This window comes from Acipenser ruthenus, chromosome 35 (assembly GCF_902713425.1).
Source record: "Acipenser ruthenus chromosome 35, fAciRut3.2 maternal haplotype, whole genome shotgun sequence".
Taxonomy (NCBI): Eukaryota; Metazoa; Chordata; class Actinopteri; order Acipenseriformes; family Acipenseridae; genus Acipenser; species Acipenser ruthenus.
The window spans coordinates 6,737,656-6,759,978 of NC_081223.1; the positions used below are offsets into that span (position 1 = coordinate 6,737,656).

The 22,323-nt window shown below is 37.5% G+C and overlaps 9 non-coding genes and 1 pseudogene across 9 annotated transcripts; 6 read left to right on the forward strand and 4 right to left on the reverse strand.

Annotated features, from left to right (window-relative positions):
- Window positions 1-481: 481 nt before the first annotated feature.
- On the reverse strand, window positions 482-692 carry LOC117969002 (small nucleolar RNA U3). The gene has a single exon (XR_009310542.1). It is a non-coding gene; the product is annotated as a small nucleolar RNA U3 (small nucleolar RNA).
- Window positions 693-831: 139 nt separating this feature from the next.
- Window positions 832-904, forward strand: trnaa-ugc (transfer RNA alanine (anticodon UGC)). Its single transcript has one exon. It is a non-coding gene; the product is annotated as a tRNA-Ala (tRNA).
- Window positions 905-4,860: 3,956 nt separating this feature from the next.
- On the reverse strand, window positions 4,861-5,073 carry LOC131705454 (small nucleolar RNA U3). Its single transcript, XR_009310409.1, has one exon. It is a non-coding gene; the product is annotated as a small nucleolar RNA U3 (small nucleolar RNA).
- A 139-nt stretch (window positions 5,074-5,212) lies between these two features.
- On the forward strand, window positions 5,213-5,285 carry trnav-uac (transfer RNA valine (anticodon UAC)). The gene has a single exon. It is a non-coding gene; the product is annotated as a tRNA-Val (tRNA).
- A 626-nt stretch (window positions 5,286-5,911) lies between these two features.
- On the forward strand, window positions 5,912-5,983 carry trnaw-cca (transfer RNA tryptophan (anticodon CCA)). The gene has a single exon. It is a non-coding gene; the product is annotated as a tRNA-Trp (tRNA).
- A 1,661-nt stretch (window positions 5,984-7,644) lies between these two features.
- trnan-guu (transfer RNA asparagine (anticodon GUU)) lies at window positions 7,645-7,718 on the forward strand. The gene has a single exon. It is a non-coding gene; the product is annotated as a tRNA-Asn (tRNA).
- Window positions 7,719-7,852: 134 nt separating this feature from the next.
- trnaf-gaa (transfer RNA phenylalanine (anticodon GAA)) lies at window positions 7,853-7,925 on the reverse strand. The gene has a single exon. It is a non-coding gene; the product is annotated as a tRNA-Phe (tRNA).
- A 2,302-nt stretch (window positions 7,926-10,227) lies between these two features.
- LOC131705556 (small nucleolar RNA U3) lies at window positions 10,228-10,406 on the forward strand (annotated as a pseudogene).
- Window positions 10,407-11,116: 710 nt separating this feature from the next.
- Window positions 11,117-11,227, reverse strand: trnal-caa (transfer RNA leucine (anticodon CAA)). The gene is made up of 2 exons: window positions 11,190-11,227; window positions 11,117-11,162 (listed from the first exon to the last, which is right to left on the reverse strand). It is a non-coding gene; the product is annotated as a tRNA-Leu (tRNA).
- A 4,461-nt stretch (window positions 11,228-15,688) lies between these two features.
- Window positions 15,689-15,897, forward strand: LOC131705455 (small nucleolar RNA U3). The gene has a single exon (XR_009310411.1). It is a non-coding gene; the product is annotated as a small nucleolar RNA U3 (small nucleolar RNA).
- Window positions 15,898-22,323: the final 6,426 nt, after the last annotated feature.

Below are 22,323 nucleotides of genomic sequence, written 5' to 3' on the forward strand. Positions count from 1 at the left end.
TATATTACTGGAAAGTTCTAGAAAGTTCTAGAAGTTACTCCAAGTTTACTCAGCACTGAATCTATCTGGAATGTTCTGGAAAATAGGTAAATTTCAAAGTATCACTGTCCTGGTCACAAAAGCAAAGTCTGTGGGGAATAATAGCCATTTTCTATACTTTTGAGGCATAAGCAATTAGGAAATAACACTTACTACCCAGGAACCAAAAAAATAATAATAATAATAATAATAATAATTGTTACACGGTGTTATTTTGCTCCAGTTTCGGACTGCAAATGCATGTAATAAACTTCTCTTCCACTAGGCGTCACTTAAAACACAAAAATCCAGTGTTAATTAATATTAATAACCCACACTTAAACTAGATAATATATCCTATCTTAATGAAACTTTCTTTTGTAATACATATCACATATCACGATGCTAACAAATCTAAAACGCTTTTTTAAATCTTTTGTTTACCATTTATAAAATGTCGTGAACCACTCAGCCTGTTTTCTTCCTCCACCCTCAAAAGAGAGCGGAACGTTCATCAATGATCAAGAACATCTACAGTGAAGCAGCATTCAAGACCCGCTTTGCGCTCAGAAGAAAACACTGTAACTCCTCATCATGGTTAGCGAGACCAGACACTTTAGAAACGCATTTCACTAGAAACAAACTATAGAAATGATCCCTGAAAGTATAGTCTAAACAAATATGTGGGTAAAACAACTTCCCTACTCCCGGCATGACGGTGTCTGATTCGGTTTCCTTTCTAGAATATCACTTGTTCATAGTAATGTTAATAATTGCCAATGCGTTTCAAAGACAAAATTTACGTTCTGACAAGGTTCCATAGTGTAGTGGTTATCACGTCTGCTTTGCACGCAGAAGGCCCTGGGTTCGATCCCCAGTGGAACCATTCCAGTTTGTTTTTACAATATGACTCCCTGGTCAAGACAAGGTAGTTCTGGGTTTGGCCGATCATTAGATTGCGGATGTAAGGTCTCTGGTCCCATCATAGAAGCAAGATAGTTTATTCACAAAAAATACATACACTTTTATTTATGTTTCTTTTGTTGGTAAATTTACCCAATACATTATTGCACTCTGTCACGTCATTAGGTGATCAAAGCCCCTTTGTGCCAGTGCGCATTCAGAGGAGACGCGCTGAGAGAATCCGTCTTCTGTGTCACTCAGTACTGCCAGCTTTTCCTTATTGGTGATATATTGGTCAGCATCGCTGCTTTCCAAGTAATTGACCAGAGACGATTCCCAGCCAGTACAACTGTGTTTATGCCCACATTTTAAATAATAAACATTATAAAAGCAAATCGCATTGTTTTATGTTTTCTTTACTTTTAAGCTGAGAATCAAACACACTTCCGACAACTTCATAGCCCTGCTGACTACGAACAAATATTGAGTCGGCTGTTTCCCATGACCCTGGTGATACCGAGTGTTTTCCTAGTATCAGCATCGGAATTAGCATGTGTTTGGCATGCTTGCTGTGCACTCTAGCATTGCATAACAAGCATTCTCTACGGCACGGCTTCGTGGCGCAACGGTACCGCGTCTGACTCTAGATCAGAAGGTTGCGTGTTCAAATCACGTCGAGGTCAAAGCCTTCTTTGATGCTATTTCACATTAATTTTTTTATGTGTTTGCAAATACTAGTTTGGAAGAATTTAAAGTACAGCAAGTAATAATTGATACCTTTAAGCTTAACAGACCTTTAAGAATTAACAACGAAGACATAAAAAGGGACACGACACCAACAGAGTTCAAGCCCATCACTTTAACCACTTGGCCGCGACTACTTGGTGCAACGTGCCAAGATCTATAAACACAGACTATATATATCACAGACCAAGAACAAATACACGCACTTTGTTTTTAATAAAACTGACGAAACCACAATCCCAGGTTGAGGAGGCCAGTGCCTTGTCCTTTAGGTGACACTCAGATGGATAGCAGTCAGCGTGACAATACACGACCAGAGGAATAAATGTGTTCATTTTACTATAAAGATTGTTTCAATGAAATCAACAGCTGATACCAAACTCTTGTCAGCACTCAATACCATTTTAATTTCCATTTTAAATCGGACTAAAATAGCGTTCCTAACACAGATTGTATTTTTTTTGTAAACAGACTACTTGTTGAAGTCACTGAAAAATACTGTGTCCAAACATGTATTTAACTTGATTGTTTTAATATTCCAAATAACATATTACTTTGAAAAACATCTCCGTCGGCCACTGGATCGTGGACTCAGGCTGGGATACGGACCATTGAGAACAGTATAAACGATCTATGACTGGAAGTAGCTTACATGAGAAATGCCCTTGTTAAACATGCTAGGATGATCGACTTCGGCATTCTCCAACTGCTGTTTACATTTTCTAACACGTTATGAGACGAATACAAAGTTTGACACTTTCCTTGTAAGTGGGGGGAAGCACAAGTTATTTTCAGATGTATTGTCTTTATTTAAGCTCAAACTAGTCCTGCGTAGTGCAAATCACATTACTATATTTTTATATTAGTCAAGGCCTATTTAAAGTGTTCTTAAATTGTTTTAACATTAGAAATGATCAATTTGAAATTTGCTTATTGATTTTAACAACTGAACAATAGTAGGCTTGATAGTTTCTTTTTTTCTGTGTTTCTACCAGTATGAGATACGCAATTAAAATGTGTCCCCTTCCTTGAACAACCCCCGACTGAAGATTGGAGTGGTCATCACTAGCAGCCAGCAGGTGCCCGAAAACAACACTCATTGTCAGCTCGGTGCTGAGAAGTGGCAAGCTCTACTTCATTAATATGATACAATGACTGGGCAACAACGAGGTGTTACATTAACAATACAAACTAACTTGAGACAGCCAAGACGTTGAAGTATACCTTAAGTCTGTCATGTGATGCAATAACAAGTTTTAGCATTTTTGCATTTCCTGCTTCGTCAAACAAGCTCGAGGCACAGCACACAGCGCTGCTGCATCGGGACACAGAGGTGGATTTTAAAGCGACTGAATCAACGAGCTGAGACTACTTTTTGAAGAAACTGAAAACATACCTCTGGTCGAAAAATTTGCTATTTAGTTGATTTATTTATTTATTGAATTTGCAAATGGCAGACTACATACATGGGAATAAATATAAAAGGCTTGAAGTTTGCTTGCATTGGGTTGCATGCATTTAATTGTGATTACATAGACTTTTCTGCCCAGTGTTGCTTTCTTCTTAGATGTGGTCTCAGGTTCAGTTTAGCAGATTGGTCTCTGTGGCGCAATTGGTTAGCGCGTTTGGCTGTTAACCGAAAGGTTGTTGATTCAAGCCCACCCAGGGACGAAGTTTTTGCATTTCTTAATCACATTAGAGAATGGCACTCTGATACGTTATTTCTTCCAATTACACAGAACAAAAAATCTTCTCTGTTTTTCAGTTCAAAATAATACAAAACAAAAATAGTCTTGCTACTTGCTGAAAGCCCGGGATCAAAACAGGGACCTTTAGATCTTCAGTCTAACGCTCTCCCAACTGAGCTATTTCAACTTGACAAGACTTGCGTTTTTTTCACCCCAGTAAACCTGTGTATTATGAGAAACGTTCAACAGCTTGGCAACAATAGAATCCGATGCCTTTACAAATGCGTTTCGAAACTCTTAAATTTTCTCCCAGATACGGTTTTCAGCCGAAACTGGGGGAAAAAACTGCCGAAACTGGGGGATAAAACTGCCTATGATCAAAGTGGGCAGAAAAGTTGCATACTTTGCATACCGTATTGGGAGAAAAGAAAACAGATCATCAAATTGATCAATGCTAATGTTAAAACAATTTAAGAACACTTTACATAGGCCTTGACTAATATAAAAATACAGTAAAGTGATTTGCATTACGCAGAACTAGATTGAGCTTAAATAAAGACATTACATCTGAAAATAAATTGTGCTTACCCCCACTTACAAGGAAAGTGTCCAACTTTGTATTCGTACTCATAACGTGTTAGAAAATGTAAACAGCAATTGGAGAATGCCAATGTCGATCATCCTAGCATGTTAAACGAGGGCAATTCTCGTGTAAGCTACTTCGACTAATAGATCGTTTATACTGTTCTCAATGGTCCGCATCCCAGCCTGAGACCACGATCCAGTGGCCGACGGAGATGTTTTTCAATTTAATATATTATTTTTAATATTAAAACAAGTTAAATACATGTTTGGACAAAATATTTTTCATTGACTTCAACGAGTAGTCTGTTTACAACCAAATGCAATCTGTGTTAGGAACGCTATTTTAGTCTGAATTAAAATGGAAATTAAAATGGTATTGCGTTCTGACAAGAGTTTGGTATCAGCTGTTGATTTCCTTGAAACAATCTTTTATAGTAAAATGAACACATTTATTCCTTTTAAAAATAAATAAAATTGAACTGTCAGCGTAGGATTTGAACCGACACCTCCACTTGGAGACCAGAACACAGAATTCTTTGGAAAGACAGAGTCCTTAAGTCTAGCGCCTTAGACCACTCGACCATCCTGACAACCTGCGTTCATTATAGCAGAAAACCGCATTATTTATTTCAGCACAGCCTAGGGTTGTCATATCAAGGCCCGATCGGGTTTATTACGCACATACCAACTGTTGCTCCATGAATGATGTAATGACAAGTGTTAAAAAAGAAACGGTTTGAAGCCAACCCAAAAAAGTAAGACTATTTATTTCAATATCGTTATAACTATAAACGATGCACGCATTTTACAATAGCAATTGCTATATGACAACGACCAAAAAGTAATTTTGTTGCAATACTGTATACAGTGTGAACAGAATCAGACATTGCTCTGTTGCCTCGAAGAAACATCTACATTTTGTATTTAAAAAGGACGTCCAACGTGGGGCTCGATCCCAAAAGAGAGCGGAATGTTCATCAATGATCAATAACAGCTACAGGGAAGTAGCATTCAAGTCCCGCTTCGCGCTCAGAAGAAAACACTGTAACTCCTCATTATGGTTAGCGAGACCAGACACTAGAAACGCATTTCGCTAGAAACAAACTATAGAAATGATCCCTGAAAGTATAGTCTTAACAAATATGTGGGTAAAACAACTTCCCTACTCCCGGCATGACGGTGTCTGATTCGGTTTCATTTCTAGAATATCACTTGTTCATAGTAATGTTAATAATTGCCAATGCGTTTCAAACACAAAATTCACTTTCTGACAAGGTTCCGTAGTGTAGTGGTTATCACGTCTGCTTTACACGCAGAAGGCCCTGGGTTCGATCCCCAGTGGAAACATTTCAGTTTGTTTTTACAATATGACTCCCTGGTCAAGACAAGGTAGTTCTGGGTTTGGCCGATCATTAGATTGCGGATTTAAGGTCTCTGGTCCCATCGTAGAAGCAAGATAGTTTATTCACAAAAAATACATACACTTTTATTTATGTTTCTTTTGTTGGTAAATTAACCCAATACATTATTGCATTCTGTCACGTCATTAGATGAGCAAAGCCCCTTTGTGCCAGTGCGCATTCAGGAGACGCGCTGAGAGAATCCGTCTTCTGTGTCACTCATTACTGCCAGCTTTCACCCGTTGGTGATATATTGGTCAGCATAGCTGCTTTCCAAGTAATTGACCCGAGACGATTCCCAGCCAGTACAACTGTGTTTATGCCCACGTTTCAAATAATAAACATTATAAAAGCAAATCGCATTGTTTTATGTTTTCTTTACTTTTAAGCTGAGAATCAAACACACTTCCGACAACTTCATAGCCCTGCTGACTACGAACAAATATTGAGTCGGCTGTTTCCCATGACCCTGGTGATACCGAGTGTTTTCCTAGTATCAGAATCGGAATTAGCATGTTTTTGGCATGCTTGCTGTGCACTCTAGCATTGCACAACAAGCATGCATTACGGCAGGACTTCGTGGCGCAACGGTAGCGCGTCTGACTCCAGATCAGGAGGTTGCGTGTTCAAATCACGTCGAGGTCAAAGCCTTCTTTGTTTCTATTCCACACCATTTAATTTTGTAATGTGTTTGCAAATACTAGTTTGGAATAATTTAATGTACAGCAAGTAATAATTGATACCTTTAAGCTTAACAGACATTTAAGAATTAACAACGAAGACATAAAAAGGGACACGACACCAACAGAGTTCAAGCCCATCACCTTAACCACTTGGCCACGACTACTTGGTGCAACGTGCCAAGATCTATAAACACAGACCACATATATCACAGACCAAGAACAAATACACACACACTGTTTTAAAAAAAAACTGACGAAACCATAATCCCTGGTTTAGGAGGCCAGTGCCTTATCCTTTAGGTGACTTCCAGATGGATAGCAGTCAGCGAGACAATACACGACCAGAGGAATAAATGTGTTCATTTTACTATAAAGATTGTTTCAATGAAATCAACAGCTGATACCAAACTCTTGTCAGCACTCAATACCATTTTAATTTCTTTTTTAAATCGGACTAAAATAGCGTTCCTAACACAGATTGTATTTTTGTTGTAAACAGACTACTTGTTGAAGTCACTGAAAAATATTGTGTGTCCAAACATGTATTTAACTTGATTGTTTTAATATTCCAAATAACATATTACTTTGAAAAACATCTCCGTCGGCCACTGGATCGTGGTCTCAGGCTGGGATACGGACCATTGAGAACAGTATAAACGATCTATGACTGGAAGTAGCTTACATGAGAAATGCTCTCGTTAAACATGCTAGGATGATCGACTTCGGCATTCTCCAACTGCTGTTTACATTTTCTAACACGCTATGAGAACGAATACAAAGTTTGACCCTTTCCTTGTAAGTGGGGGTAAGCACAAGTTATTTTCAGATGTAATGTTTTTATTTAAGCTCAATCAAGTCCTGCGTAGTGCAAATCACATTACTATATTTTTTATATTAGTCAAGTCCTATTGAAAGAGTTCTTAAATAGTTTTAACATTAGAAATGATCAATTTGAAATTTGCTTATTGATTTAAACAACGGAGCAATTGTAGGCTTGATGGTTTCTTTTTTCTGCGTTTCTACCAGTATGAGATGTGCACTCAAAATGTGTCCCCTTCCTTCAACAACCCCCCGACTGAAGATTGGAGTGGTCATCACTAGCAGCCAGCAGGTGCCCGAAAACAACACTCATTGTCAGCTCGGTGCTGAGAAGTGGCAAGCTCTACTTCATTAATATGATACAATGACTGGGCAACAACGAGGTGTTACATTAACAATACAAACTAACTTGAGACAGCCAAGACGTTGAAGTATACCATGTCTGTCATGTGATGCATTAACAAGTTTTAGTATTTTTGCATTTCCTGCTTCGTCAAACAAGCTCGAGCCACAGCACACAGCGCTGATGCATCGGAACAGAGGTGGATTTTAAAGCGACTGAATCAACGAGCTGAGACTACTTTTTGAAGAAACTGAAAACATACCTCTCGTCGAAAAATTTGCTATTTAGTTAATTTATTTATTTATTGAATTTGCAAATGGCAGACTACATACATGGGAATAAATATAAAAGGCTAGAAGTTTGCTTGCATTGGGTTGCATACATTTAATTGTGATTATAGACGTTTCTGCCCAGTGTTGCTTTCTTCTTAGATGTGGTCTCAGGGTCGGTTGAGCAGATTGGTCTCTGTGGCGCAATCGGTTAGCGCGTTCGGCTGTTAACCAAAAGGTTGGTGGTTCAAGCCCACCCAGGGACGATGTTTTTGCATTTCTTAATCACATTAGAAAATGTCACTCTGATACGTTGTTATTTCTTCCAATTACACAGAACAAAAAAAAACGCTCTGTTTTTCAGTTCAAAATAATACAAAACAAAAGAAGTCTTGCTATTTGCCGAAACCCGGGATCGAACCAGGAACCTTTAGATCTTCAGTCTAACGCTCTCCCAACTGAGCTATTTCGGCTTGACAAGACTTGCGTTTTTTGTCACCCCAGTAAACCTGTGTATTATGAGAAACGTTCAACAGCTCGGCAACTATAGAATCCGATGCCTTTACAAATGCGTTTCGAAACACTTAAGTTTTCTCCCAGATGCGGTTTTCAGCCGAAACTGGGGGATAAAACTGCCGAAACTGGGGGATAAAACTGCCTATGATCAAAGTGGGCAGAAAAGTTGCATACTTTGCATACCGTATTGGGAGAAAAGAAAACGGATCATCAAATTGATCAATGCTAATGTTAAAACAATTTAAGAACACTTTACATAGGCCTTGACTAATATAAAAATATAGTAATGTGATTTGCATTACGCAGGACTAGATTGAGCTTAAATAAAGACATTACATCTGAAAATAAATTGTGCTTACCCCCACTTACAAGGAAAGTGTCCAACTTTGTATTCGTACTCATAACGTGTTATAACATGTAAACAGCAATTGGAGAATGCCGATGTCGATCATCCTAGCATGTTAAACGAGGGCATTTCTGATGTAAGCTACTTCCACTAATAGATCGTTTATACTGTTCTCAAAGGTCCGCATCCCAGCCTGAGACCACGATCCAGTGGCCGACGGAGATGTTATTCAATTTAATATATTATTTTTAATATTAAAACAAGTTAAATACATGTTTGGACAAAATATTTTTCATTGACTTCAACGAGTAGTCTGTTTACAACAAAATGCAATCTGTGTTAGGAACGCTATTTTAGTCGGAATTAAAATGGAAATTAAAATGGTATTGAGTTCTGACAAGAGTTTGGTATCAGCTGTTGATTTCCTTGAAACAATCTTTTATAGTAAAATGAACACATTTATTCTTTTTAAAAAGAAGTCAAATTGAACTGTCAGAAGTGAGATTTAAACCCACAATTCTTTTGAAAGACAGAGTCCTTGAGTCTGTCGCCTTAGACCACTTGGCCATCCTGACAAGCTGTGCTAATTACAGCAGAAAAATGAAGAAATTATTTATTTCAGCACAGACTAGGGTTGTCATAAGGCCCGATTGGGTTTATTACGAACATACCAACTGTTGCTCCATGAATGATGTAATGACAGTGTAAAAAAGAAACGGATTGAAGCCAACCCAAAATAGGATTTTAAATGTGAGGTGATGTGAATAGAGTTAAATACATTTGCATCATTATATATATATATATATATATATATATATATATATATATATATATATATATATATATATATATATATATATATATATATTTCAAGTAACTGTAGCTTTATTATCATAATGAGAACACACAACACATGACCACAGTTCTGTAACAAAATGACAATAACAAAAACGTTCCCATACCGGGAGTCGAATCCGGGCCGCCTGGGTGAAAACCAGGAATCCTAACCGCTAGACCATATTTGAAGCTCATCAGTTAAATCATAGACATGCAACAGTAGCTAGTATAGAGTACAACGATTGGTAACCACAAAAACATATTTCATTACAAACACGTTACAAATGAAAGCAAACTTCAAGCCATTTATGTTTTTTCTCAATTAACACAAACTCTTCAATTGCTAAAAAAAATATAAAAAATCTCCCTTTCTGCTTCTTAGATGACACACGATTGCGGGGGCACTGCAGTTTTTCAGTCTGGGGAATATTACTATTTAGGAGACTGCTTTAAAATACACACGTAGGGCGGGCGTCTCTGTTACAAAGAATTGTCACACTGTATGTATCTCCATAATCCGTTGGGACTAAATACCCAGATATATTAAAACTATTTGGAATATACGGGCATCGATCCCGCTACTTCTCGCATGCTAAGGGAGCGCTCTACCATTTGAGCTAATTCCCCTTGAGTTATGCCATTGATTCTCATAGGCTACATCGCAGCTTGATACGAGCAATTCAGCTTGTCGATTTTTTTTTTATTGGCAATGTAGTCTGCCATTTACAAATTCAAAAAATAAATTGATTAACTAAATAGCAAATATTTCGACTAGAGGTATGTTTTCAATTTCTTCAAAAAATAGTCTCAGCTCGTTGATTCAGTCGTTTTAAAATCCACCTCTGTGTCCCGATGCAACAGCGCTGTGTGCTGTGGCTCGAGCTTGTTTTGACGAGGCAGGCAATGCAAAAATGGCAAAACTTGCTTTTTTTATCACACGAGAAACTTAAGATGCTTTAACGACTGCTGCCTCAAGTTAGTTTGTATTGTTAATGTAACACCTCGTTGTTGCCCAGTCATTGTATCATATGAAGTAGAGCTTGCCAGTCGGGGGCGACGGTCTGCAAATAAAAGCCAAGACTATATTTGCAAGGATCATTTCTAGAGTGAAACATGTTTTGAAGGGATTGGTCTTGGTATCCACCAGGAGGAGTGGGAGTGTTTTCTTCTCAGCACCGAGCTGACAATGAGTGTTGTTTTCGGGCACCTGCTCGCTGCTAGTGTTGTCGAAGGAAGGGGACACATTTTGAGTGCGTATCTCATACTGGTAGAAACGCAGAAAAAAAGAAACCATCAAGCATACAATTGTTCAGTTGTTTAAATCAATAAGCAAATTTCAAATTGATCAATGCTAATCTTAAAACAATTTAAGAACACTTTAAATAGGCCTTGACTAATATAAAAATATAATAATGTGATTCGCACTACACAGGACTAGATGAGCTTAAACATTACATCCGAAAATAACTTGTGCTTACCCCCACTTACAAGGAAAGTGTCAAACATTGTATTCGTTCTCAAAACGTGTTAGAAAATGTAAACAGCAGTTGGAGAATGCCGATGTCGATCATCCTAGCATGTTAAAGGAGAGCATTTCTCATGTAAGCTACTTGCAGTAATAGATCGTTTATACTGTTCTCAATGGTTCGCATCCCAGCCTGAGACCACGATCCAGTGGCCGACCGAGATGTTTTTCAAAGTAATATGTTATTTGGAATATTAAAACAATCAAGTTACATAACAGATGTTTGGGCACAAAATATTTTTCAGTGACTTCAACAAGTAGTCTGTTTACAACAAAAATACAATCTGTGTTAGGAACGCTATTTTAGTCCGATTTAAAATGGAAATTAAAATGGTACTGAGAGCTGACAAGAGTTTGGTATCAGTGTTGATTTCCTTGAAACACTCTTTTATAGTAAAATGAACACATTTTATTCCTTTTAAAAATAAGTAAAATTGAAATGTTAGAAGTGGGATTTGAACCCACGCCTCCACTCGGAGACCAGAACACACAATTCGTTGGAAAAACAGAGTCCTTGAGTCTGGTGCCTTAGACCACTCGGCCATCCTGACAAGCTGCGTTTATTATAGTAGAAAACCGCATTATTTATTTCAGCACAGCCTAGGGTTATCATATCAAGGCCCGATCGGGTTTATTACGCACATACCAACTGTTGCTCCATGAATGATGTAATGACAAGTGTAAAAAAGAAACGGATTGAAGCCAACCCAAAAAAGTAAGATTTTTTATGCCAATATCGTTATAGTTACAAACGATGCACACATTTTACAATAGCAATTGCTATTTGACAATGAACAATAAGTAATTTTGTTGCAATTGAGAGGAACGGTAGTTCCTCGCACAAGTTAGAAAAACTTGTTTGAAACTACCGAGTGTCTCTATACAGCTCAAAGAGTTTGACTGTTTTTAACATGTTGCAGCGGCAGAACTAAATCACTTAGAATTACCATCTGTATCAGTATCAAAAGTCTGAAACTTTCTTACCTCTAATGTGAAAAAAACGTACATACCTCTTATACACAATGAGATATAAGTCGTCAAACTCAGGTAAAATTATTCTCCTTCTTCCTCTTCCGTCTACGTTTTAAGGGTGTGTAACAACTATTAAAACAGAAAAGCTAAATAACTGGACATCTACCAATCATGTGATTCCACATGTTGGTCAGCGTCAAAACAAACCAGGGTGTGCAGGCAGTTTGATATCTACACCATTTATATTAAACAAATTATGTATGCTTTAAAACAGCACATATCGAAGGAGGGAAAAAGATAATAAAGTGGTTTGAACTTGAAACATGACGTTCTTGAAGAGCACACGACCTTGAAATGCGTTCATTTTTTAAGCTTACATCCAAGCCTGACCAGCTTTCGCTGAATTCTGCTCGATTCTAGAAATTTTCGATTTCCTGTTTGAAAATTTCTAGATTCCTGTTTGGTAGATACCATAGAATGGAACTGCACGCAAGAGTGGCATGTAGCTTCCTTGTCTAAATCTCTGAACTATGATTAATTGTAGTTCCTCGTTTAATTAAATATAAATAAAGGAATAATTTATTTGGTAGAAATAAATAAATGATTTAAACAAATGCACAGAGGAATAAATACATTTAGAAATACATATTTTTAAATGAATAAATGTAGAAATGAATACATGTTTATATTATAAATGTATTAATAAATAGCAAGCTAGAAAACTACATGTCATATTAATTGATTTGGCGTCTTATTTGAGAAAATACTGAACGACAGAAACCAAAGATTCCAAATATAATCCACTGGACGTCACCAGAATCAGCTTTGATGACACAAAGTCGTATGACACGAACCCTAAGAATTATAATACCAGATTCATTGTCGTTTAGAAACAACTGCAGCCTCCCTGCCTCCCTGCCTCAATACAAATAATACCAAATGAAAAATCGAATTACATGTATTTAAAATGAATGGTCTCATCCAGGGCTGACTCGTTTAGATGTTCGAGAGATCTAGGTGTACTGGACAAATCTACTGGATTTTTTCCATGTCGTAATTGTGCCGCCTGTGATAATGCATTTAAAACTAAGACAATGCACAAGCAATACAACGAAGAAAAAAAACAGTACAGTATCTTACAAGTGCTTGTGTTTTAACTCATGTCATTTATGTGATTTCTTGTCCTTTTGCAATACGGTGGTAAAACTATTAGACTGTTACAATTGCGCATTAATGAGCAAGCATAAAAGTTCAATTAGGAGAAAATATATTCATCCACCACTAGCTAGACATTTTGTATATGCCAAACATTCCGTTTCAGATCTTAAATTCTGTGTCATACAAAAAATCACTTCAGGATCGCAGTGGTGGTAATCTCGATCAAAAACTATTACAATGTGAATCAAAAAGGATCTTCAATCTCCATATGGTACAACCTGAAGGATTAAATGAAGAGCTAGGATTATCATGTTTTCTGTGATATAATGCGCAAGGATTCTTGTTTTTCATAAGAGCCGAAATAAATAAGGGCCTCCTGCATGTAAAGCAGACGTGATAACCACTACACTATGGAACCTTGACGGAACGGTGGTGGTGCTCCTACATTATTGTCTACATGCAGCATCTCAAATAATTACAATGTCATTTATCAGACCCTTCGGCGTTGTCTTTTGAAGAATTAAACCTGCCAGACCGAACGGAGGCTAACATTCAATCAATCAATCAATTAATCATATATATTTTCTATAGCGCCCCATATGCGCTTCACAAAATCTACTTAAAAACAACAAAATATCTAATTGTAAGCCTGGAAGAACAAAATAAGTCTTCAGTGTAATTTTAAACAAAGAGCGCTTTCCACGATTTAAGATGCTTTCGAGAGACAGAATATTGGAATTGGCAGCCGAAACTGGGGGATAAAACTGCCTGTGATCAAAGTGGACAGAGAAGTTGCATACTTTGCATACCGTATTTGGGAGAAAAGAAAACGGATCATCTCTGATTTGCAACGTTTCCATGGTTCGGCCCGGCCACTGCCGTGTGGCTGGTTAAAACGATGTTCAGTTTTTTTTTTTCTGCTGCTTGGTAATTCAGTCATGAGGCAGCTGTAGCAGAGTGGCGCAGCGGAAGCGTGCTGGGCCCATAACCCAGAGGTCGATGGATCGAAACCATCTTCTGCTAGCTTGTTTTTCTTCTGTTAGCAAAGTAGTTTTTTCTAAAATATTAACTGAAGGCAATTAATTAATATTACATTTCGCAATCAAAGATGATATAATGCGCAAGGATACTTGTCTTTCATAAGAGCTGAAATAAATTATAGCGCTTTGAGATTATATATGTTACTAGCGGACTGTTTAGAAATGTACTTAATTATATTACAACTGTTTTAAAAATGAATGTTATCTCGAAAAAGGAGCCTTCTCAAGCCGAAATAGCTCAGTTGAGAGCGTTAGACTGAAGATCTAAAGGTCCCTGGTTTCGGCAAACAGCAAGAATATTTTTGTTTTGTATTATTTTGAACTAAAAAAACAGAACACATGTTTTTTTTTCTTTAGTGTAACTGGAGGAAATAATAACGTATTACAGTGCCATTTTCTAATGTGATTAAGAAATACAAAGAGCACCATCTCTGCGTGGGATTGAACCACCAACCTTTCAAACAACCCAACGCGCTAACGAATTGCGCCACAGAAAGTAAACTGCTCAGCCGCACCTGAGACCACATCTAAGAAGAAGGCAACACTGGGCAGGAAAGTGTAATCACAATTACATGTATTCAAACCAATGCAAGAAAACACCAAGCCATTTATATATATTCCCAAATAATATAAACTCTTCCATTGCTAAAAAAAATTATTAAAAAAATCTCCCTTTGTGCTTCTCGGAAGGCATATGATGAAGTCTTAAGGAAGGGTAAAGAGGAAAATGGATTATTGAAAGTTAAGAAGGCTATCGCTAGAAGGGAAACTATTAATTATAAAAATGGTACTGATGCCAATGCTGCTGTATGTAGCAAGGGTGTTCCCACCTGTTGTTGCATCAGGTAGAACATTACATAGACAATTGTTTCGGTTTTTTGGGGGAGGGAAATTTGAGAAGGTCAAGAGAGAATCAGTAATCTTACAAGGGAATCAGGGTGGTAAGGGCTTTCCAAATGTCATTTATTTTCTATGGGTCCGTTGTGTATGTCACATGATGAAGGCAATTATTGAAGTGAATAAAAAATAGAGTTTTTTTGCTAGGTTTTATTTTGGACAGTTTCTGAGGAGAATGGGTATAGTGAAATTAACGAATACTATGCCATATAGTCAGGATATGCCTTTTGTGTACAGGGAGGCCATGAATTTTATTATACAAAATAATGTGTGTAAAGCGATGGAAGCCGAGTGGTCAGCAAATAAATTGATTAAAAAGAAGGAGACAAGTGGAAAATTACGTAGAATAGGCTTATTGAGTGACAAAGACTCAGCAATGGTATGGAACAATGCAAATTATTTTAGATTAAGTAATAAACAAAAGGACATAGCATTGTTAACAGCACATGCAAGGCTGCCTTGTAAAGAGCTGCTCTATTGAAGACATGTGTCGAGGTCGAATGCATGTGTTAGAGGAGAGTGTGGGGCAGAAGAAATGATACAACATGTGTTTTATGAATGAGAGTATGTGAAGAAATGTTGGGAAAGGGTAAATAATTGGACACGGAAATTTATTTAAAAAAAGATTTATGTGTCAATTTAATATTGTATGGGCCGAGAAAAGGGATTAAATCAAATGACAGGGAAAAAGGATGGCTGATAATTAATTGTGTAAAAGAGGCACTGTGGAGTATTAGAAATCTGAGAATGTTTAAAAATAAAACAAATGTAAATGATTTCTGTAAAATTGTGATTTCTAGAATTAGAGATTATGTGTGGATAGACATAAAGGCTTTGGGCAAAAAGACAGCCTTGAGAAAATGGAAAATGAGAACACCGCGTGATTTGTTTTTGTAATGTTTCTTTGTATTGGTTTTTGATGTTATGAATGAATTTTGATTTGTTTTGAATTTTTATAATAAACATTTATATAAAAGCTGGCGAAATGCGTTTCTAAAGTGATTGGACTCGCTATCCACGAGGAAGAGTGAGAGTGTTCGTTTTTGAGCGTGAAGGAGACAGTGAGTGTTGTTTTTGGCCAACTGCTCGCTGTTATTGGTGACCCCTCCAGTGTTCCTTAGGGGGCTGGAGGAAGCGGACACGTTCTGAGTGGGTATCTTACCTAAAGGTACGCAAGACGAACTACAGTTGCAAAGCACTGCTGCTTTTTCGACGATTGATTAAACCTATCAATCTGACAGAAAACGCGGATCACATTAATTGTGATCGGTTTGATACCACTTACATGACAGGTATTGTGTATAGACAATGTCATATACACAGAAATGAACACGGACAGTGTTTATTAAGGGCTGACTCATTTAAATGTTCGAGAGATCTAGGTGTACTGGACAAATATGCTGGATTTTTTTCCATGTCGTAATTGTGCCGCCTGTGATAATGCGTTTGAAACTAGAGATAATGTGAGATAATGTCTGTTACTGGCGGATTGTTTACAAATGTATTCAATTAGGTTACAACTTTTTTGTCTACAAAACATATCTGTAACATTTATGTAATGGCTGTGTGGTTTTTCTCATGAAGTTAATTTGCTAACAGACTGTTCTGATTTGTTTCTAACCGTGAAGCGATCACTCTGTTTGCCGTATATTTTCTTTCTGTAAGAGGAGTGTCCTTGTGATCCCATATAGAATGCGACGAAACAGGTCGCCCTCCTTAATATAAACAGAAAAAGAATAAGTTCACGCACACACCAGGTGATTTACTGCAGCGTCAGACATTGGAGGTTCAGCAGTGTACTGCAGTGTTGTGCAAAGTCGTCGGTGTAAGTCAGGATTGCCGAGCGGTCTAAGACGCTGCGTTCAGGTCGCAGTCTCTCTGGAGGCGTGGGTTCGAATCCAGCTTCTGTCAAATCTGTTTGTTCATTTATTTCTTAAAACGTCCACCGAATGCTTGGTAATTTGATTTGTTTTTCTTGTTAGTATTCAAATCACAAGGTCTTTAAATGAGCGAAAGTCACAGCAAGCCTGCACCTCACCACATCCTTCACACTGTTAAACTGCCTCATTAAGACGAGGCCTCTAATTATGCCTTTCCGATACTTTGAATGTGTTATTGTTCAGTTTAACATGAGAACATCTTGGTAGAACAATCATAATGTCAGCAGGACTTATTTTCATCGGGTTCTAGTAAAAAGCTTTGAGTGTGTGGCCGGTTAGCTCAGTTGGTTAGCGTGTGGTGCTAATAATGCCAAGGTCGCGGGTTCGATCTCCGTACGGGCCATGGCTTTTCTTCTTTAAAGAAACTACAGCATTTGTAATGATGCCAAAATGAACAATCTTTAACAAAATGAACCGAAGCGATATGAAGTACATCCAGTAATATTTCAGACTTCCTGAGCTTTAAACATGTATTAACAATGAACACATACAATCAATTAAAAACAAAGCTTATGTTGCACCCAGCATAAGTTAACATAAGCAAATAAAAAAAAATAAAAATCACTGCGCCTCAAACCTTTGAACAACCTCATAATTTTAAAATGCTTTTAAATGTCGAATAAGTTGTTTTCTTTTTTTTTGTTTATCTTTTTGTTTTTAATACAATATTTTAAATGTTCTCCTTTTTTCATTAAGGGTCTATATATAAAAAAAAAAAAAAATAAGACTTTAATGTTGTCTGCACCAAGCATAAGTTAACATAAGCATTTATAAAACTTGGGTAGCCCACTATCCCCTGATGACATAAATAACATTATTAAACACTGATTTTGCACATATCTTATAAAACACGACGTGCCATAACATTATAGGTATATATATATATATATATATATATACACACACCTATATTCAATAAGCATATATGACTTATTACAACCATATATATATATATATATATATATATATATATATATATATATATATACACACCATACTCCTATATAAAATCCATGCCCCCTCATTATATATTCATAAATTCATAACCCCCCCCCCCCATTATATATTCATATGGTCACACACATATCGTCAACAAAAAAGGTCAAAAGGATCATAAATCAGACTTTTGACATAAGCTATAGTAATATTACTACGCACGCCCAACTTCCAATTGAGAACGGGTAATAACCACGTTTTCACTGCTATGGTTTAATATTGTTTGGTACTGTACTTGAAGTTAGTAATAAAGGTTTAAGTTAATAATAAAGGTTTTGTTGATTGATAGGCTACACTTGCGTTAAGTGTCTGATTTACTACTAATACATTCCGGGAATATTCTAAAATATTTTCATGAGGTTTAAAAATCTTACACTCTTGAAAAAGTTATTCCAAGAAACCGTATTTCAGAACGTTTTTAAACAGCAAGCTAAACAACCATAAATAAACATTGAAATCTCATTTTGTGCATTGCTCCACATTTGAGAGCCATATATTCAATTAGACTTCAATAGTAAATACCTCGTTGGCGACTAAACATCCCACTACTTATTAGCAATAAAGGTCATACTGTAGTGAGGGCTAAACTGGGTTTAAAATATAATTTATGGTAGCTGTCTACGCCACTGAAGGCACTACCTTCAGATTCTTACGCCTTCTAGTCCCGCGGGCGGAACACGGAACTGCACGTAAATATTATATTTCATAACTCATTTTTAATATTATTACAAAAGCAAAAGAGAAAAAAAGCTGACTCGATATCAAAATCGTTGTTTTCCTATCGTCAAACAGCGAAGGAATTTTTCGAATCCGTCATTTCACCGCAGAGATATCCCATTCGCAATGTGTCTAGTACCCCCTTGCATTCAAAACAAAAGCAATCGACTAGCTTGTGTTTTGCTGCTCTGGTCTTACAACCTTGATGATGATAACCTGATCACGTTGTAGGGGAGGTCACAAGCTTTCCATTCATACCTTTACTTTGTTTGTAACCCAATCCATCACAGAGTAATCGATGTGCAAACAAACACGCCCACCTCTTGAATGAGATAAGGGGAAAAAAAAAAAAAAACCTTTCAAAGGCAAATGCATGTGGCAATGCCTAGCCTGTGAGGTGCCAGAAGATCACATCCCTTTTTGAACTTAGTATATCAATTGACATAAAGATTTACACAATGTTTATTTTTGGAGAGGTTTGGGGACCCTTGGGCTTAGCTTTGTAAAAACTCCTGTAGAATTTGATCCCTTTGTTCAAACAGTTCCAAATTTTTACCCAGTATATTAGACATGTTGGTGAAACACTGGAAAAAAATCTGGCTCTTTTCATATGCTACAAGTTGAAAAAATGACTATAGAACATAAAAAAATGAAAAGCGTTTGTTGTTTTTTTATGTATTTTTTCTGGATAACTCCTTCCAGTGTGGTACTGAGTAAGACTTTTATCACACCTGAGGGTTTAGTCTTGATGCCCAAGGGGTTACTTTGAATTCAAGCCCTGAACCATGCCTGTGCTGTCTATACTTTGGAAGATATTGTGATTTATTTAAGGGCAAAGCCCCCCAGTCGGAAATTGTCTGTGAGGGGCTGGGGTTTTGACAGGTTAAAGATTTTAGGTTGTTGGCACCAGGTTCTTTCATTTGGGCCAGAGGATAAGGTCTTGACCAAGTACAACACAAACACACAATAAAAATGCCAGGTTTGTAAAATAATCAAATTTATTTAAAACACTATTTGGTTTAAATTCTCATATTGCACAAACTAGTGCTGCCTGTTAGTTACAGCGTTTCAGCCAAATACTTCAATTCGATATATTGTTTCAAGGGTTCAGTCGTTCTTTCTCAGACATTACACTGTTACATAGTTTAAGAATACATTGTTTCATTTCTCTCGTATTCAGACAGGAGGTTCCCAAATTAAACACAAACATGTTTGTTTGTTTATTCTGTGTATTTATTTATTTATGTATGCATATGACACACAATGTAAAAACGAATTATTTTTTTGAAGAAGAAAATGGGAATTGCATCAAGGTTTCTGTATTTGCAGTCACCCTGCGTAATATATAAATCTAAACTGTTTTGCTTTGTTTGCTCGTTTTTCCTTACATGTTGTAAACTATATAATTGTAAGGTAGTGTGTTTGCTTCCATTTGCACTCTACTTGCATATTATCCATTTTATGTCAAATATATGTACATATATGAATATGTTAAATACATTTAAAGGCTTTTTTTATCATTGTAAGTAAGAACAAAAATGTTGTGCAAAAAATAAATGTTGTGAAACTGTTGCAGCTATATATACGTGTTATTATTTTTATACCCACATATAACTGTTACAGTTAGGGGCTAACAGCAATTCTAGACCTTTGCAATTGTTCTACTTAAACAGTAAATACTGTTACTTTATCACCTCCTTCCTAGAAAGAAGGCCTCACGATATTCCGCTATGAAGAAAATAGAAAAACGATGTTAATCAATATGGTTCTGCTAAAATAATGAGAGAGAGAGAAAGAGAGAGAGAGAGAGAGAGAGAGAGAGAGAGAGAGAGAGAGAGAGAGAGAGAGAAAGATAGAGAGAGGAGATCATATACAAACAAAATAAATACATAGTTTTATTAACCGGAATGGGCAGTTATTATTATTATTATTTATTTCTTAGCAGACGCCCTTATCCAGGGCGACTTACAATCGTAAGCAAATACATTTCAAGTGTTACAATACAAGTAATACAATAAGAGCAAGAAATACAATAACTTTTGTTCAAGTGTGACAAACCACAATTCAATAATACAGCAGATAATAGTTATAGTTACATCAGGATATGATTAAATAGTGATAGTTACATCAGGATATGATTAAATACAAAATACTACAGGTTAAACACTTGGCAGATTACAGTATTCTGAAGTACAGGATTAAATGCAGTAAAATAGGGGGCAGATAAGTGCAAAATAAAGCACATTTAAATGAAGGGTGATAGTGTCCCAGGATACAACAGAGAAGTTCTACAGGTGCTGTTTGAAGAGGTGAGTCTTAAGGAGGCGCAGGAATGTGGTCAGGGACCGGGCAGTCCTGACATCTGTAGGAAGGTCATTCCACCACTGCGGAGCAAGGGTGGAGAAGGAGCGGGCTCTGGAGGCAGGGGAGCGTAGCGGAGGTAGAGCCAGTCTTCTAGTGCAGGCGGAGTGGAGAGGTCGAGTGGGGGTGTAGGGAGAGATGAGGGTCTGGAGGTAGCTGGGTGCAGTCTGGTCAAGGCATCTGTAGGCTAGTACAAGAGTCTTGAACTGGATGCGAGCGGTGATCGGGAGCCAGTGGAGAGAGCGGAGTAGTGGAGTAGTGTGGGCGAAGCGAGGCAGAGAGAACACCAGGCGGGCAGCAGAGTTCTGGATGAGCTGGAGCGGACGGGTGGCGGACGCAGGGAGGCCAGCCAGGAGGGAGTTGCAGTAGTCGAGGCGGGAGAGTACCAGGGCCTGGACCAGGAGCTGGGTAGCGTAGTTGGTGAGGAAGGGTCGGATTCTTCGGATGTTGCTCAGGAAGAATCGGCAAGTGCGTGCCAGAGTGGAGATGTGCTGGGAATAAGAGAGGCAGGGTTCCAGGGTGACTCCAAGGTTAAAGGTCGGATCGGTGGGTTTTTTCAATAGTGTTATGTTGTTCCCACTTAGTTGTATTGTGTGTATCCTTTTCATACCCTGTCCAGCTTCGGAACCCCGTGTTCCGGGTGGTTTTGTCTATACAGCTGTTTATTGAACGGAACGGAATATTAAAGGTCGTTTCAGTGGGTTTGTTCAATAGTGTTATGATGTCCTCACTTAGTTGTATTGTGTGTATCATTTTCATACTCTGTGCAGCTTCGGAACCCCGTGTTCCATGCGGTTTTGTGTATACAGCTGTTTATTGCACATAATGGGCAGTTAAAGGTCGGTTTAGTGGGTTTTTTCAGCAGTGTTATGTTTTTCCCACTGAGTTATATTATCTATATAATTTTCGTCGTCTTTGCACCTTCGGAACCCAGTTTTCCGGGAGCTTTTTGGTGTTAAAAATAGGGTTCTGGCCCGGAACAGGTTAATGACAGCGTGTTATTAATCGGTTCTGATTGCTAAAATATTCTCCTCACGTGTGTGTAACTTTCTATGCTGTTTTTTAAAGCAATTGAGTTCATTAAAGTACCGTTCCGGCTCGTTCCGGCTTTTACCCCATCCCGTTTCTAATCGATTTCAACATCTGTATAACTTGGCAAAGCTTTGCCTTAAAACTTCCAACCAATTCAGTGGATGCAGAACGTGCAGTCTCAATGTATGGGCAAGTCAACTGCTGGGGGATGCTGCATGATTGCCTTTAACAAATGACAGCACTCTGTTTTAGTAAGGAAGCAAGTACCACTATTTTTAGGCTTTATAGTGTTCTGAAATACTGTCTACTTAGGTTTATTTAATGTTTAAACAGTTCTGCGAAATGTCCACGAATTCCTAATTTTATTCCATAACCTACTCACAAAAAATACGTAAATTTTCCATGATTTAAGTAAACCCCTATGTATAAATAGAAAAGAAGGAGAGATTGACATGCAAGCTACCTAACGGGATTACCCATACCGCTCTGGTCACGCCCTTTTTACCTGACCAAACACAGCAGCGCAAGCTAATG